The 8187-nt window shown below is 43.2% G+C and overlaps 1 pseudogene; it reads right to left on the bottom strand.

The window, feature by feature from the left end:
- Positions 1–7298: 7298 nt before the first annotated feature.
- On the bottom strand, positions 7299–7906 carry LOC106146529 (annotated as a pseudogene).
- Between the last annotated feature and the right edge of the window lie 281 nt (positions 7907–8187).

Consider the following 8187-nt stretch of genomic DNA (forward strand, 5'->3'; position numbering starts at 1 on the left):
CCTGTGATTTAAGCTGTTTACAGCTATGTTTGAGTAGTCTTTGTTGGCAATGTTGTTTCCAAGCAATTTTCGAAAAACATTTTGATTACGGTTCCCTGTCATTAGTTGCTGTAATTTGTTTTCGGGGTTGATGGCCGGCACTGTAATTGCATGCAGAATGCTGAATAGGTTGTGTGATCACTGCTTGTATGTCTGTGTTATACTTCCTGCTGCTTCTTGAACCAGCTTCAGATTAAAAAGAATACGCCACTTACATATTTAAAGAAGACCGTGGAAGACAACTCTTTTCGTATTATTAGAGTTTAGTATCCACTTAGCACTTACATTTCTAAGTCATTATAATCATTTATTAAATACCCACCCCTGTACTCTTGAGCTCTAAGCCCTTTGGATTTGCAGACAAGCCACAGAGGCTGGGGAAGGGTAGCTGGCTAGTGAAAGGGCTCTCCCTTCCTGTCAGGCTCCCCACCCTTTCTCCCAGCCACCCCACCCAGTGGGGACCTGCACAGGCTGGCTGCATTACTTTGAAGTTTTGTGTTTGATGTTCTTGAATGTGTGCATAAAATACATTCCAAAGCCACATATAGATTATTTTTGGAGTATTTGATGTTTTGGATTTTCCCTATGACTCCTCACTTTCATTCATTTCTATGCCTCTCTGTTAAAACCTCCATTCAGCTTTCCTTCTGTGTTAGGCAATGAGTCAGGGTGGAAAGAGGAGAACTACGGTGTCACCATGCAGACCATTAAGGACGTAACCAAAAATGCCGCCAGATGAGCAATGTAATGCTGCCTGAGGGATATGCTATGGGAGAACCAGTGGAATCATTCCTTCCTGGAAGGTTGGGGTGGGGGTTGTGTTTTTGGAGGTGGAGATTGGAAAGTCCAGTTTTGTATGTGTGCATTGGGCGGGGTGAGGGGTGAGCCACGGGGAGGAAGCATGAGGAAATGGAGATAAATAGAATTTTCCCACAGTGTTATGTCTTGTGTCTAGATGCCTCCTCGGAGCCTTCAAATCACCCTACCTGGGACTCAGACAAATGGACTGAAACCTCTACCAATTGTGAGCTAAATAAACATTTCCTCCTTTAACTTTGGGTGTTGGTGTTTTGTTTCAGCAACAAGAGAAAAGTAACTAAGACACATGGATACACTACAGCATGGACATTGGGAATTTAGGAAAAATTCATCATGTATTTACCCTGATTAGAGGGTTTATGGTATGGAACGATGGTAAACAAAGCTGAAAAAGTAGTTGGAGGACGGTTCTGGATGGTCTACAAGTTGCTGCACTGGATGAACTTCTCTTTTAAGCAATGTGTCCACAGTGGGACTGTAAGCAATTGAAGCAGTCAGAAGTTTAGAGAATGTAATGGGTATCATTGAATACAGTAGACTAGAGATAGTTGTAGGAAGAGATAATTTATATGGTTGAGAACCTGAGTGACCAAATAACCAAGGGAATCAAATCAAGGCCAAGGAAATCAGTATTAGGAAGCAAATTGGCTAAGGATAAATTATATTGAAGAATGCTGCAATCAACCAGATTGAGCAGAAATTTCTGATTTTCTATCAATAGATATAAATCTTATCTTAAAGGGCTTGGTCTTCACTTCCTTAATCAATAATTTATTTGGAGATGACTCAAGGGTTCCGTACTCTGAATATCAGAACCCATTTGCTCATGGATTCCTCTGTCTACCTCCTTCTGCCTTTTTTGACTCTACCCTATGTTCTGTACCAAATTCATGCCAAACTCCACTTCATGCTGCCTTCCATAGAAAATCCAGCAGCAGCAATGATACTGTGACTTCTGCAGCTTACTGGGAAGCTGGGTGTATGAGGTACCTCAAAACCTTTGGCCATGTCACTAACAATACCCAGCTTATAAAGCCTTCCCCCTCAAACACACTCAGAAAGCTCTTTCTTCTGACAAGTGGCCCTGCATTTGTTCTCAGACATGGACCCTGTAGCCCTGACCCCACCCCTAACCCATATTCTTGTTGTATAAGGATGCAAAAAAAAAAAAAAAAGAATAATAATGAAGGAGCAACTACCATCTGTTGAGCATTTACTGTAAGGCTTAGCCTGCATTAAGTCATCTAACTCTCCAACTTTATTCCATTTTATAAACAAGGGCAGAGAACCAACAGAGAAGTTAAGTTGTATGCCCAAAATACTTCACATTGGAAGGGACAAAGTTACCATTTGCCAAAATGTCACATCTTAATGACTGACATATCACAATCACTTTGAATTATTCAATACTGAGGACCCATTGTCCTAGGCATCCTTTGTTTGGGCAACGCAACTCAGATGAAAAAACCTCAGTAATTCAGGATGGAAAAATAAAGAATGGGAAATTGATGTATGAGTTAATATACCTGATAATTAAAGGGATATTTTTCCAAATACCAAGCCTTTAAGTGTCTACCCTTTGGGGTCAAAATATTCCCAAAATGTAAAGAAATGTATACCACTGTGCACTAGTTGACAGATGACAGTGAACTTGATCTGACTGATTCTAGAAGGTTTGATTTTGAGATGGAGGAAGCATTTGTCATTGTCCTGATTTATCAGTTAGTGTTTACTACAGAAACAGATATAGTACAAGCTATACACATATATATTAATTTACAAGATTGGCTTACAATGGCCACCCACAGAGTCAGATGTGGAAGAGTTCAGAGGGTCTGTCTGCACACTGGAGACCAAAGGATCCAGTTGAAGATCTGCAGCTCACTGCAGTGTCCCATGCAAGTCGGTATCAGGAGGCCAACAGGTCTGCGATGGAAGCCTGAAAAGTCTATGCTGGAAGACCAAAGGAGCTGCACCGGAAGCTGAAGAGTCTGCACAGGAAGCCAGGAGATAATGTTCAAGGTGAAGATGAAGACTGGAGTCTTCCCAAGAAACAGAAGCAGATCCGCCCTCCTTCATTTCCCCTTTATATCATCCAGGTGACAAGCCCTCCTAGGGTGGGTTTCCTAGGGTGTGGAATTACTGAACCAATTTATTTGAGCTTTCTTACTTAAATTGGCACAATCAATCAACCATCACACCTGAGTGTGTCACTGAGGCCGACATGGATCAGTGCCATTAGAGCAGTCGGTGGTTTTTACAAGGTTCTCCTAAGTGCTACCCTTTCCCATTATTACAAGCTACATTGTGTATTTATCCCCTTAAAATTCCTATGTTGAGGTCCTAGTGCATGAGCTTGTTTGGAGATAGGATCTTTACAGAGGCAACCAAATTAAAATGAGGTCATGAGTGGCCTTAATACAGTCTGACTGGTGTCCTTATTAATGAGGAAATGTGAGTTCAGAGAAGACAGTGTGAAGAGGCCCAGGCTGTAGACAGTCATCTACAAGCCTAGGAGAAAGGTGTGAACAGACCACCCCCTAACAGTCCACAGAAGGAACCCACCATGCCTACAATTTGACTTTGGCTTTCTAGTCCTCTAGGAATGTGAGGCAATAAATTTCTGCTGTTTAAGTTCACCAGTTTGAGGTACTTTGTGCTGGTGGCTCTAAAAATTGAACACCCCGCCCACCCATCCAGAACTACGATAGTTGCAAGTTCCTCTCCTTTCCACCAATTCAAGAGCACCAGGGAGAACCACCAGAATTAACAGTGTCTGATGAGCCGCCATGTTTTGAACAAGGACCTATCTAGGGAGCTCGCCCGGGGTTTCCTTTCAGTTTTGCTGCTTAGATGATCGAATACATAAGGAGAAGTATTTGAATATTACTTTCCTTGGATCAAAAAGAAAATGAAGGAGTGAGTTACTTTGGTAATCATAACCACTTGTGAGCCCAACCCAGCTGTGGCTGGAGCAGATGCTAAAACATACACGCACGCACGCACGCACACACATGCTCACATGCACACATGTGCACCGTGGCATCTTCTATGCCGTTGCTAGAGAGCAGAGCAATATTTCAAACAGGTTTTGAAACAAGTAGATGCAGCTTTTTGCTGAAAATGTGTGAATGAACTGGCAGCCAAGTCAGCAGCCTCCTGTCCATTCCTACTTTAAAGTAATTTACAAGACAAGCTCAAACAGAACTCTCACAGTTGGTTACTAGAGGAGTTAATGACTCCTAGCTCAAAAGGAATGACTTTTTTGAATTACCCATTTGACAAGTCTCCCTAAGGCAACACCTTTTACCCCCTGCTCACTACCCTAGTTGAAGTCAGGCACCATGTATGAATTAGCTGAGGCCAGTCTCAGGAAGCACCAACCTTTGGCTTTTCTTTTTACACACACTAAGTTTACATGAGAAAGCCAGTAATTCAAAATGACCCAAAAGCCTCTTGTTGTATGTAATTTTCAGGTAAATATTTTCAGGTAAATAGTTTTCAGGTAAATATTTTCTACACGCTTCCCAAATTAAGAACCTTGCATCTCAGGAGGTCTGACTTTCTGCGAAGGCAGTTAGTTGTCAACATAAAATGATTAGAGAGTTCACAGACCTATGTCTCTCTCGAAAGCATTTCCTTCACTGGCTTGTTTGCAAATACCTGGATTTCAGAACAATTCATCAGTTTTAGAGTTAATCATTGCCTTCCCTCTCCAACAAAATGTACCACCCCCAGAAAAATCAACCTCTGGTTCCTCCCTGAAATGTCTCAGATGGATGGGGGCCTACAAGAGTTAGATACTAAGGGCTGCATCAGGCTCTGGAGGTTGAGGGTTAGCTTTGCAGGGAGTACAGACCATCTGGTAGTCAAAGAGCCAGGAGCAGAGCACCTTGCCTAGAGTTGTGCAATCAAGTCAGGACTGGCACACTCTTTCACAATCAGGGCGTGGCTCCCAGAATGCCTATGTCCGAAGACAAGAACACATTGTTCACAGTGGTAATATCACCTGGTTAAGGAGCCCATCACTGGATGGATGGGTAACATTTTAGGTAGACCACCCATTAGTATGACTTGAGCCTTTGTGTGTCACTTTCCATGTGATCCTAATGATGCTAGCTGTATGAGAGGCCTGGTATCCAGTAGGAATTTCAAACAGCCACCAAAAAACAATAGCAGGGAAAACTGAGGACAAATTTCTCCTAGTCAGTGCTTGTGGATGTCTGTAGAAAAATGACTCTCCATACTCAGCATGTGCATTAGCGGTCGCAGTGGCAAAATGCTCAACAAATGATTTAAAAGGAAGAAAGATTTATTTTATCTCTTGGGCTCACAGTCTCCAGTCATGGCCTCTTGGCTGTGTTGCTTCTGGGCCTGTGAGGAGACAGAACATCACACAGGGAGCTCATGCGGGAGCAGTGCTGCTCACCTCATGGCAGCTGGGAAGTTGAGGTGGTGAGCAGGAGACAAAGGGAGGAGGGTGTCCTTGAGGGAATGTCCACAGTGATCTACTTCCTCCAATGAGACCCCACCTCCTACAGTGTCCACCGCTTCCCAATAGTGTCACCAACCCTCTACAAAGCCTTGCACACGGGAACCTCGGAGGACAATCTAGACCCACACTATGGTAATGTGTTTTATCAATAGAGAGACTAGAGATGCTCTGGGTATTGAGTCATAAAAGAACTTCAAGGGACTGGAGTGCAGCTCAGCGTACAGCATGTGGTTGGCATGCGCTTTCCAGAGGGAAGGGAAATGGAGAGGGCTGGCTGGCACCTGACACCCTCTGTTTACCAGGCGTCACCCAGGCTCCTGTTCCCACCGGGGCTGGCTGTATAATGTACGGGCCCAGTGCAAAATGAAACGCAATGCACCTTGTTCAAAAAGCAGGAAGAGGAGTATTAAAAGTACTAAAATAGAGAGCTTTTTCCTTTCTTCCACGTCCCTTCTCTTGAATTGTGTATGGTTTTAAAAATTTATTATTTGATATTCTAAGCAGAGGAAATGACATTTTAAATTATTTGCATAAATTTTACCATTCATCTTTTATGAGGCAATGATACATTTAAGTGGCATTTAACTCTTATGCGGAATCATTAAAATTCTACAATTTGTATCACATACCTTGTACCTGTGTAACTATTTTGTTCTTACCAAAAGGGCAGAAACTACAGAAATAGTCTTACATATTTCACTTTCTTTTTTTCTTTTTCTCTTCTCTTCTTTCTCTTCTCTTGTCTTCTCTTCTCTTTTCTTGTCTTCCTTTCTCTCTCTTTCTTTCTTTTTGTCTTTCTTTCTTCTTTTTTGCATGTGTGGTACTGGGAATTGAACCCAGGGCCTTTCACACTGAGCTACATTCCCAGGTCTTTTTCAGTTTTGTATTTTGAGATAGGGTATTGCTAAGTTGCCTAGGCTGGGCTTGATGATGTGATTCTCCTGCCTCAGCCTCTCAGAGTGCTGGGGTAACAACTGTGCACCACCACACTGTTTTATTCCACTTCTTGATACCCACTCTCTGTCACTGTCTCACTGGTGCATGAAGGAGCACAGCTTGCATGGTTGGCCTACCTGGGGGGAAAGCATAAGAAGGGACAGGATAGGCTCTTTGATCATTCGCGGTTTTTTGCACACTGCTGCCTTTTTCTATATTTGAAGCAAATTCTGCTCTGGAGGCAAAAGGTGGGCATTGGTCACTCTGTGTAGACAGAAAGCTCTTAACCTGCACTTGTTCAGAATCTTGCTGGATACCCACGTGAGTCCACTGTATCTCTGTGCCCATGGAATGCTGTAAGTTGTACAGTCAGTCCCCAATTTAGGATGGTTCACCTTAACAATTTTTCAACTTTACAAGGGTACAAAATGCATTGGTCTGTGTTCAATAGAAGGCATCCTTCAAATTCTGAATTTGGATATTTTGAATTTTGAATTTGGACCCTGGGGCTAACAACACGTGATGGATCTGTCCCGATGCTGAGCAGGGACAGTGAGTGCAGCTCCGCGTCAGCCCTGTGGTCATGAAGGGCACAACTGACACTCTATGTGGACTCTGTTACCGAGTGAGGACGGCTGGGTGGGTGCAGTGCACCTTTGACTTAGGATACTTCAAACTTGCGATGAGCTGACCTGGATATAACCCCATCACAAGCCAAGGAGCATGTGTATGAGCACATGGTACAGCCACAAGTGGCTCCGCTCACACTATACTCTACTGTCCCCACCAGACTTCACTTATACAATGTAAATTTGAAGACAATTTTTTAAAATAAAAACAACTCTGCATTTATTGGCCTCCAGTAAATACATAAGGGTAGTCAAAACAATATGAACATATGTTTTACAAATCTCCTGGGGCAAACCATTTAATCAGCTGCCTTATTTCTTACATATCGTCATAATTGCCATTGCCTCACTTCACTACTGTCTTAAGTCATTGATCATTTCTAGTTGGAGACACTTTGCAGCAAATATCTCCTCTCAACATGAACTGACCCAGTTGTCTTCTTGACTTTGTTTTAGGATAAATTTTTGCTGTGTCATCTAATACACAAGGCTCACGTACTCAACAAAACCAATAATACAGCCCTCTCTCTGCATATTCACTTGCTCACACAGCCACACCTGAATCCGGGGTCTGTTCTGCAAGTATCTGAAGGTGAAGCTGATAGCCTGCATCATCGCCTTCTGCACTTTCTGGCCCTGGCCCTGTACGCCATGGTGGGATCTGACCTGAAGACAATTTTTATACACCTGTGTGGTACTGGAGATTGATCTCTGGGCCTTCACACTGAGCTCTAAACCCAGCCCTTTTTATTTTTTGAGATATGGTCTCCCTAAATTGCTCAGGCTGGACTCAAATTTGCCATGCTAGAGTGTTGGGATGCGCCACCACACCAGGCCCAAGATGAAGTTATTAAGACGTTCAAGACAGAGGCGGCACAACGTTTAGCCAGTACCAGGCCGTTATGAGTACAGGCTCCTGTGTGACTGCCCAGTTACATGCCACAAAGTTGGCTCCAGTGCCACAATGCACCATGTGAATTTCAGTCATTGCCTAGACAGAGGAAATACTCCTATCTTTCACCTAAATTTATTTAGCTCTCCTGTTTAGTAAGTAACACCCATCACCCACCACCCCCTACACACAAACTCACCACTCCCAATACCCTTAACTTACCGCTCCTTACTACCTTGTTCACTTGTCTGCTTTCTTTTTCTTTACCTCTCAGTATTTCTTGAAGCGCAGTGTCTCTGCTGTGCACATTTAGCTTGTGGTTATGGTTTAAATCCTACCCCCGCCCATGCCTCTCAAAGATATGTGGAAGTTCTAAT

The sequence above is a fragment of the Chinchilla lanigera genome, unplaced genomic scaffold (assembly GCF_000276665.1).
Source record: "Chinchilla lanigera isolate Chin_1 unplaced genomic scaffold, ChiLan1.0 scaffold00082, whole genome shotgun sequence".
Taxonomy (NCBI): Eukaryota; Metazoa; Chordata; class Mammalia; order Rodentia; family Chinchillidae; genus Chinchilla; species Chinchilla lanigera.